The sequence below is a fragment of the Diadema setosum genome, chromosome 11, assembly GCF_964275005.1.
Source record: "Diadema setosum chromosome 11, eeDiaSeto1, whole genome shotgun sequence".
Taxonomy (NCBI): Eukaryota; Metazoa; Echinodermata; class Echinoidea; order Diadematoida; family Diadematidae; genus Diadema; species Diadema setosum.
Window position 1 is genome coordinate 25378194 of NC_092695.1, and position 10130 is coordinate 25388323.

The window sequence follows — 10130 nt, forward strand, 5'->3', positions numbered from 1 at the left end:
TTCGCATTTAATCGTACGTACAACGTGTCGCAAAAATTGTTAACTGCCGATAACCCTTCTGCGGATTACAAGCGAGATCAATATTCCGCTCACAAAAGAATACAGAGCGCCCTCAGGCGATAAACCCCATGACACATTTGCTATTTACAGCGTAATACATCATAAACGGTATGTACAATCGTTTTTTTTTTTCTATTTTGTCTTCAGTTACAACGAGGCATTATGTCATAGCCATTCTATTGTGCATCTAAAAGCCCAAAAAAAAAAATAAATAAATAAATGCGCACTACAGAGTAAAGTATTCCAATACTACCAAAATATCTCATTTAAGATTTCCGTCGCCTTTCATTTATACAACCCCCCCCCCCCCGTATTTGTTTATTGCCTTCTATCTAACACATAATTACATCGGACACGGTATAAACATTTTATATTTTGTTATGCAGGAAGATGTTTGTGTTGGTTATGCAAACACAGCGCACGTAACCAAAAAAAAAGTGCGTTTCAATAATTTTCGTTGCGAGTTCACAATCCCCCGCAATCAAACACGGTTCCTAAAATGAGTTTGCGAACATGTTTTTGTAATTCGGGAGTGCGTTTCAAGTTTCCAGTTTCGTATAATTCAATGCACAAGCGCGGTTCTGTCAAAAACAAATCCAACACTTTTTCAGCAAGCTGTCCAATAAAGTCGTTGTTAAAGTATGCCGGCGTCCTGGCAGGGCACACGTCTTTCAGCACAGCGACCTCTTTCCACCTTTCAAGCAGCGCGTCTTTCTCCATGTTCTCAAAGCAATTTCCTAGTTTACACACGGCTTGACGGACATATTCTTCTCTTTCATGTTCCACATCTTCGAAACCATCCCCATAATTTAAGCATAGGTGATCCACTTGCGAAGGAAAATCTTCCTTACAACCAGTGCAGGGTACTTTAGTGTTCATCACTTCAACCGCGATGAAGATGACGAAAAGACCGACGGCTCTGCAACGGTCCTCCAAAAGTTTCTGATCATCCTCCTGCTCCGTTTCTCCATCTGCAATCGAAATGAACGATGTAAAATTGTCATTGTCACGTTCACGCCATTTTCCTTTTCTGACGCAGCTGCTACAATGAATGCGCTTTGCCGTGAAGAGAGACAGGGGGGAGAGAGGCAGGGGTGATTCTCTTGGCAGGTCTATTCATAGGGTGGAATTGGACTGAGCTCCTCTTCTTGACAAATCTCTCCTCCAGTTTTTTGAATTGAGCTTTGTGTCTCTTCTCCATTTCCCGCACTTTCCCATCAATTGCTGTGATGTTCATTATCAGATCTTTCCATTCGTCACCCCTGAGATGAATTCCTTTTTTGGTTGGGTACCACTGTAGTATACCGTTGGAATTCATTCTCTGATAGTACTCTCTTATGAAAACGTAAACACCAAACCCAAAAGTTTGAACAACAGCGAAGCGTCCCCTTTCTCCGAGTGAATACCCGTGTTCCCCTTGAGGGAAAATAGCCATTGCTTCTGGGCTGTTCGGATGAGGATAGTCGACATTTTCGTGTATGTATAGGGGGTTCTCACCCTCTTCCGGCAGCCCGCTTTCTGGCCGAGATACGTCGTCTGCGTACGTGGGCACCACCTGCTCATCATCCGCATCCTCCTCGCCATATTGAGTACCGCGGTGCTGGAAGCAAGGACCCGTACATCTGCGGAGAATGTGTCTGAAACCGGTCTCGGTTGGGGAGGTGCTGGCCTGCCACCTCGCTGGCAGAGGGAGAAAACTTAGCACTCTCTGGTTCATGCATGATTTGCGTATTCAGGGAAGAATGATTTGCAGGTGCTGATAGCAATGTTCCCATAAGAAATGTGATTTATCCCCTCTAAAAACCTCGTATATATAGCCGATCGCTACTGCACCGGCAGAATCTCTTTGCATTGCACCATTTCCGGTCAATAGCTTCGACATATTCTTTATATATATATTTTTTTTTTTCAGACGTTGCATCATGAGGCTACTCTAATTGTTCCTTCCTTTTTTTTTTCACTTAGGGCTAGAAAGCGCTCATCTGCCTGCTCATTGCGACATATGTTGCAATGTCTGCGTGCTTGTGCGTGTGTGTGTGTGTGTGTGATTATTCCCCCCCCCCTTTTTGTTTTTACTTACATCTAGATAATGTTTGGCTTTTTCCAAATATCGTTGTGCTGTGCACAATATGTTTCAAAAGTTCTTTCCATTCGTTCCTTGCTCGTTGTACCTTGCAAAACGGTTGTTCAAAGCCACGCTGTGTGCTGCCATTTTCGGACAATGTGCACAACTAATTTTAGACGATTGCAATGTTCAATAAAAGCTTCTGACTCATAGCGTAACTGACAATTCTGTTGGGGAATTAGATTTGCAAACTCTGATATTTTCTCTTCACACTCTTTTTCCTGCTTACTAAGCATTTGGCAGAAGGTAAGTGGGTGGACACTTTTGTCGTGTGGTATAATTTTGGCTCACTCTTTTTGTTTGTTTGTTTGTTTGTTTGTTGTTTGTTGCTGTTGTTTTTTTCCTTGGGGGGGGGGGGGGTTACCGCCTGTACCACGTTCCTCTCGTCCAGACTCCCGACCACTTACGCACGTGTAAGACATAACCTGGTTTACAATTCCATTGGGATATACGATTTCAATGCACCGGCTATAAGGATGCTGCTATATCCTCATCATATCATCAAACGGCGCTGCTGCGAGCTACCATATCACGCCGAATTATTGGACCTCATGTTGTCACTATGTATACCCACGTCCGTCACGGTATGTTGGGCCATGTGGTGATGCAGCGACATTCCAGCCACGTTGTACAATCGATTATCTCATCCCTCCAAACACCCGCGTAATTGATCATTATAATGATCTCATACTATGTCACGACATGTTGCGACATGTGCGGATATCTATCATTAATATTTTCTTGCGCCATGCGTTGCAATCGATGAATCATGATATAAACGCGACCATGATGTCACCCTATATGGTGCAATCGATGAGGTCATCCGTTACGCAAGAGATGATGTCATCATTTACCTAATATAGCCCCTGTTACGTAATACAACCGATGGTGCAATCAATTGCGCAATTTGGAGGACCAGACTCTAACCCATAACTACTAATGTCATATTTGAGTATTAATATAATATAATCGTGTGAGTGTCATTGTACGATGAGAATGAAGAAGTGGAACAACAAACAACATGTCACGTCTTTGTGCGAACGAGTGAAGAGGATGAATATATTTAACGTGTGCATGTGTATGTATCTGACCAGATTATGTGCATAACAGTACATGACACATTGTGTGTGATTTTTTTTTCCGTTTGTCCAAGAGAGGTTCAGTTCTGTTATTTTTGATTGATAAGAAAGATTATTTCAATTCAATGATTGACCTTCAAATCATGTATCGGTATTATATTTTATCCTTTTACCGTTATGAAATTACGATGAAAAAAAAAAGATATTTGAACGTGTGATGGCTCAAAAAAAAATACACATTTTAGACCGGGGGCCCAGGAGGTTTATTCAACCGAAAAGCGGACAAGCAACTGACCTCATAGGAAGTTTACATGGACCCTGGACATCACAAAAATGCATTGCTGCCGGGTCTCATCGTTGGCCTTCCCGCCAAAATCACGCAATGTATGACGTCACTTCCGGTTGGCAGTTTTCCCAAATTTTTGAGACAGTTTGAGTTGAATGATCATTATTAATATGTCAGTTTCGGCTTCTAAGAGTGTCCTAGATATATTTTATTTGGCATCCAACTATTTTGGAGTATGTATTTACCATCTATTTGCCCATTTTCTATGTGGTGATGCTCCTGATGGTGAATATGGCAATCATTGTCGACGTCGCTGTTTTAGAGAAAATGACACCTAGATTTTGATCACTTTCTAAAAGATAGTTGTTAATACTCTCTATAAATATCTCAATCTTGTCTAACGGTTGTAAAAATCTATATCCAGCCGTTCTTGTGATTTGAGATAAGTCTAGTCTGTTCAAACATTAAAAAGTATAACCCTTCCACCATTTAGGGTAGCGCCCTCTGTGATCTGAACCTTTGCAACACAAAAAATAAACTTTGAAACAAAGCATTATTGGACACATGTTAGAGATTAATGTTCGTAATGCACACAAAAAATTGTATATCTCGTCAGAATATTATAATGTTCTTCACTTAAAGCTTCTAGATAATTTATGGAAGAGAGTACAGGAACTAGGCAATATCTTAATCTTGTACATGGGCAAACAGTATTTGCATCATTACGACCAAGAGTCAAACTAAATTCGCAATATTTCGGGACACAACCTTTAGAATGTCTTCGTCATCACTGACGCTTCCATCACTCTCATCGCTTTGCTCACTCCATGTCACTTCGGATTCCTCATCGTCTCGGTTTGCATTATCTGAAGGACTGAACGATGAGCCTTCGAGTGATGCGGGGACTGCTCTTCCTTGGTACCAGTCTGGCTCAAAGTGCTTCTGGGTAGATTTCCACCCATAGTCTACAAGACTGTCGGAATGGCTCTCTTCCACATTCTGGCGACATACTGTGCTCTTGGATGTGATTTTTAAGTGTTGTGGCACAGAGAGGAAGAGAATTAGTAAATAGCAGATGATCTTATTCAGTCTTGCAAGGGGCAGTACCTTTGTCATGTCCACTGCTCATTCGCTTGAAGACATTGTATAATATCTGGCATCATTTATGTCCGATGTTGCAAAGCCATACAGTGGGCAGATGAAGAATGTGGCAGCTCGAGTATCTACTTCCTCGTTTGAGAGAGACTGGAAAGATTTGATGTGAGTTGCACTATTTTCCATCTTTTGATAAGGTTTTACGTTCTCTTTCCTGGAGAAACGTGAAGTGAAATCGCAACCTGTCATAGAGACCAATATGTGCATCGGTAATGTCAGGTTGCTTCTCTTCGAGAACTGCTGCAATTTTTGAGACATCAACTTACCTTTTGTTTTTGCCCGAACCAAAGTCTATAATTATTTTTCCTTCATCCGACCTGGCACAGTACAGCAAGATGATGAAGACGTCTGTGTCACTGGACCTAACGAAGATTATGCCCTCTTATTTGCATATTAGCTTCTACATGATGGCCTTGCAAGTGTCTCGGCATATCTGCTAACAGTTGGTCGTTGCTATTCCTCAGTTCTACACAGCTTGCGCCATGAGAAACACACCCCATTTTCTATCCAATAACCTGTCCATACTGGGGCTTCCTCCATTCCTACATGATATATATTGCAAACTGTTCCTTGACTGAAGAACTCTCGAGTAAATCCTTGCCTCTATAGCGCTGAACCTGATCTGTCCCAGTAATGAAGAATTCATTTGAAATAGAACATTGCAGGTTTCGATCAGGAACGTCTCTGGCTCCTTCAGCTGTGTGCACTCTGTGTACTGTTGTTTTAGATCTCTGCGTTTTCTGAGGCAAAGTTTAACATTTTGATTCTGGGAACTGACTTCAGGAACCTGGAACTGTCAGCTGCACATTCGAAACTCGTAGTCCGTCTTTTCTACCCTCGTTCAAGTGTTGTTAGGAGAAATTGCCTCGTTGTCTCACTGGCCACTTTCCTCGATGAGATATTGATGAGCTCAGAAGGACCATCATAGACAAAGGGGTTGTATGTGTTTTTGCCTTTTCCATCGCGGCCACATTCATATTGTGTGCCGAGTTCGGTCATATTCACCCTCAATGGTACGATTACAAAAAAAAAAAAAGAAAAAAAAAAGAATAATTATATGGTTGTCCATACTCTTATCTATTGAGATACCAAAAATTAGTACACTCTAAGATGATCATACAGACATGTCATTGATGATGCTTCTATGAAATCTGTCTCAAAATTTGGAGAAAATGGCCAAATGCCACAAAAATAACATGTTGGTGTTTTTTTTTTTACGTTGCAAATTTGATTTGATCAAGATCAAGTGACCATATTTCCAGCATGCTGTTAAATTTGCAACGGTGCCATTGAGGGTGAATATGAACACGGCACACCATACAACTTCGCTGCATTTGAAAAGGCATTGCTCTCTAGATTTCTTGAATCATCAGATGAGGCGGTTAGATATGTTGCAACTATGTGATATCTGCCAACGAGAACAGCAGGGAAAGGTCTCAAGACGTAGAGGAAGACGCTGCACTAGGTGAACTTTGTGCGAAATACGAGAGCTTCTTCAAAGACAAGTGAGACAACGAGGCAATTTCTCCTAACAACACTCGAACGAGGGCAGAAAAGACGGACTGAGTTTCAAGATGAATGTGCAGCTGCCATTTCCAGGTTTCTGAAGCCAGTTCCCAGAATCAAAATGTTAAACTTTGTTTCAGAAAACGCAAAGAGGTCTAAAACAGCAGTAAAAAAAGAGTACACGCAACTGAGGGAGCCAGAGACTTTTTCGGACGTATGCTAGCTGTTGCAGCTGAATCAAGTGATACAATCGATCTTAAGCACATTCTTAGCTACCCTCTCACTGAAGTACCTCTTTAGCTGGCCCATCAAGTGATGGGGACACCCCTTAAGACTGAGAAAGCAGCTTTGACAAGGCTACTTAAAGGGACTGTACAGTACTGGTTGAGGTGATAATTCAGGTTTATAACATTCCTAAGTGAGAAAATGAGGAACCTTTTATGAAAAATGAAAGAGCATGTAATTTTAAAAGGATTCAACGTTTATTTGATGAAAATTGGTTTTCAAATGACTGAGATATCCAAAAAAGTGATAATAAAAGGCGACAGGCCACGACTTTTTATTAGGATCTCTTTGTTTCACCTTGTTTTTGGATATCTCAGCCATTTCAAACCCGAGTTTCATCAAGTAAACCTTTGATTCCCCTTTGGATTGCATGCTCTTTGCCATCTCACAGAGTGGTTTCTGAATCTCTCGCAAAATGTTAAAGGGCTCATACAGTTTTGGTTGAGACCTAACTTCAGGTTTTTAACATTTTTGGGTGAGATAATGAGAGTCCTCTTATGAAATATGAAAGAGCATGTAATTCCAAGAGGAATTCAACGTTTATTTGATGAAAATTGGTCATGAAATTACTGAGATACCTAAAACAGAGTAATACTAACAAATTGTGGGACCCACATATTATAATGATTGCTTTTTTACTTTGTTTTTGGATGTCTCAGCTATTCTAAAACCGATTTTCATCAAACAAACTTTCAATTCCTCTTAGAATGGCATGCTCTGTACTATTTCATACGCGATTTCTTGGTATCTCGCAAAAAGTTTAAAGCCAAATCCTCAGCTCCACCAATACTGTACCACCCTTTAAAAGCTAAATCCTCACCTCAACCAGAACTGTATAGTCTCTTTAAACGGCAAAACGAAGAAACAAATTTTCCTGTGATCTCAGCAAGAATGATTGACGGAGGCATCATCATTCATGAGACAATTCTACAACACAGCAGTTCAACATATGGCCAAGGGTCTCTTGAAGAGACTTTGCTCATGTCGCGGAGAGGAAATTCACTTGGTACTAGACAAAATATACCAATCCCCCTCCATCAATGATCCTGAGGGAAACCTGCAATGTTCTACCTCACATGAGTTCTTCATTGCTGGGCCAGATCAGGTTCAGCGCCATAGAGGCAAGGATTTACTCAAGAGTTCTTCATTCAAGGAACAGTTCGCATTTCGCAAGATATATCGGAATGGAGGAAGCCCCAGTATGGACAGGTTATTGGATAGAAAATGTGGTGTGTTTCTCATGGCACAAGCTGTGTAGAACTGAGGAATGCCAACAACCAACTGTAAGCAGATATGCCGAGACACTAGCAAGGCCATCATGAAGAAGCTAATATGCAAATAGGAGGTCCAGTGACACAGACGTCTTCATCATCTTGCTGTACTGTGCCAGGTCGGATGAAGGAAAAATAATTGTAGACTTTGGTTCGGGCAATAACAGAAGGTAAGTTGATGTCTCAAAAATTGCAGCAGTCCTCGAAGAGAGGCAACCTGACATTAGCGATGCACATATTGGTCTCTATGACAGGTTGTGATTTCACTTCACGTTTCTCCAGGAAAGGGAAAGTAAAACCCTATCAAAAGATGGAAAAAGTGCAACACACATCAAATCTTTTCAGTCTCTCTCAAACGAGGAAGTAGAATTCGAGCTGCCACATTCTTCATCTGCCCACTGTATGGCTTTGCAACATTGGACATAAATGATGCCAGATGATACAATGTCTTCAAGCGAATGAGCAGTGGAGGTGACAAAGGTACTGCCCCTTGCAAGACTGAATAAAATCATCTGCTATTTAATTAATTCAATTTAATTTAATTTAATTTTAATTTAATTCAATTTAACTAATTCTCTTCCTCTCTGTGCCACAACACTTAAAAATCACATCCAAGAGCACAGTATGTCGCCAGAATGTGGAAGAGAGCCAGCACGGCAGTCTTGTAGACTATGGGTGGAAATCTACCCAGAAGCACTTTGAGCCAGACTGGTACCAAGGAAGTGCAGTCCCCGCATCTCTCGAAGGCTCATCGTTCAGTCCTTCAGATAATGCAAACCGAGACAATGAGGAATCCGAAGGGACATGGAGTGAGCAAAGCGATGAGAGTGATGAAAGCGATGAGAGTGATGGAAGCGTCAGTGATGACGAAGACATTCTAAAGGTTGTGTCCCGAAATATTGCGAATTTAGTTTGACTCTTGGTCATAATGATGCAAATACTGTTTGCCCATGTACAAGATTTAGATATTGCCTAGTTCCTTTCCTCTCTTCCATAAATCATATAGAAGCTTTAAGTGAAGAACATCATAATACTCTGACGAGATATACATTTTTTTTTTTACGCATTATACGAACATTAATCTCCAACATGTGTGCAATAATGCTTTGTTTCAAAGTTTAGTTTTTGTGTTGCAGAGGTTTGGACCACAGAGGGCGCTACCCTAAATGGTGGAAGGGTTATACTTTTTAATGTTTGAACGGACTAGACTTATCTCAAATCACAAGAAGGGCTGGATATAGATTTTTACAACCGTTAGACAAGATTGAGATATTTATAGAGAGTATTAACAACTATCTTTTAGAAAGTGATCAAAATCTAGGTGTCATTTTCTCTAAAACAGCGACGTCGACAATGATTGCCATGATTATATTCACCCTCAGGAGCATCACCACATAGAAAATGGGCAAATAGATGGTAAATACATACTCCAAAATAGTTGGATACCAAATAGAATATATCTAGGATACTCTTAGATGCCGAAACTGACATCTTAATAATGATCCTTCAACTCAAACTGTCTCAAAAATTTGGGAAAAGGGCCAACCGGAAGTGACGTCATACATTGCGTGATTTTGGCGGGAAGGCCAACGATGAGACCCGGCAGCAATGCATTTTTGTGATGTCCAGGGTCTATGTAAACTTCCTATGAGGTCAGTTGCTTGTCCGCTTTTCGGTTGAATAAACCTCCTGGGCCCCCGGTCTAATTTATGCAAATTTACGAAGAAAGAAATACGAAAAAAACGAGAACAAAACTGTAACGACCAAGTTTTTTAAGAGAAAATAATGATTTAAACGCATTACCAAGAAAGAATGAAGAAGAGGCATGTTCACTGTCGGGGATAACAGGAGAGGGGAATTTCTATTATCGATTTCTTGAACTCGTTGGGATACGCAGATCGGTCCTGTTGTGCAAGCATATATGACGTAAGGGAAATGGGGTCTATGTGGAGTTTATGGTGTGGTGGAGCTGTGCGCGTTTGCAATATATCATGGAAATCTTATGTGACTTTGCTTGACCTAATATCATTACGGTGTGAGTACTTGGCATCGAAAGTGAGAATGAATGAGGACAATAATATTCCTCTTTTCATCGTTTCATCATTTCATCATTTCATCGTTTCGTCATTTCATCATTTCATCATTTCATCGTTTCATCATTTCATCGTTTCATCGTTTCATCATATCATCGTTTCATCATTTCATCGTTTCATCATTTCACCATTTGCAGTCTTAAATCTGTGCATGTAACGCATCCAAATTTCTTTTTGGAAGTCATATTTGAGTATCAAGAGTATAAATCATGGGGATGTCATAATATAATCGTGTGAGTGTCATTGTATGATGCGAATGAAGAAGTGGAA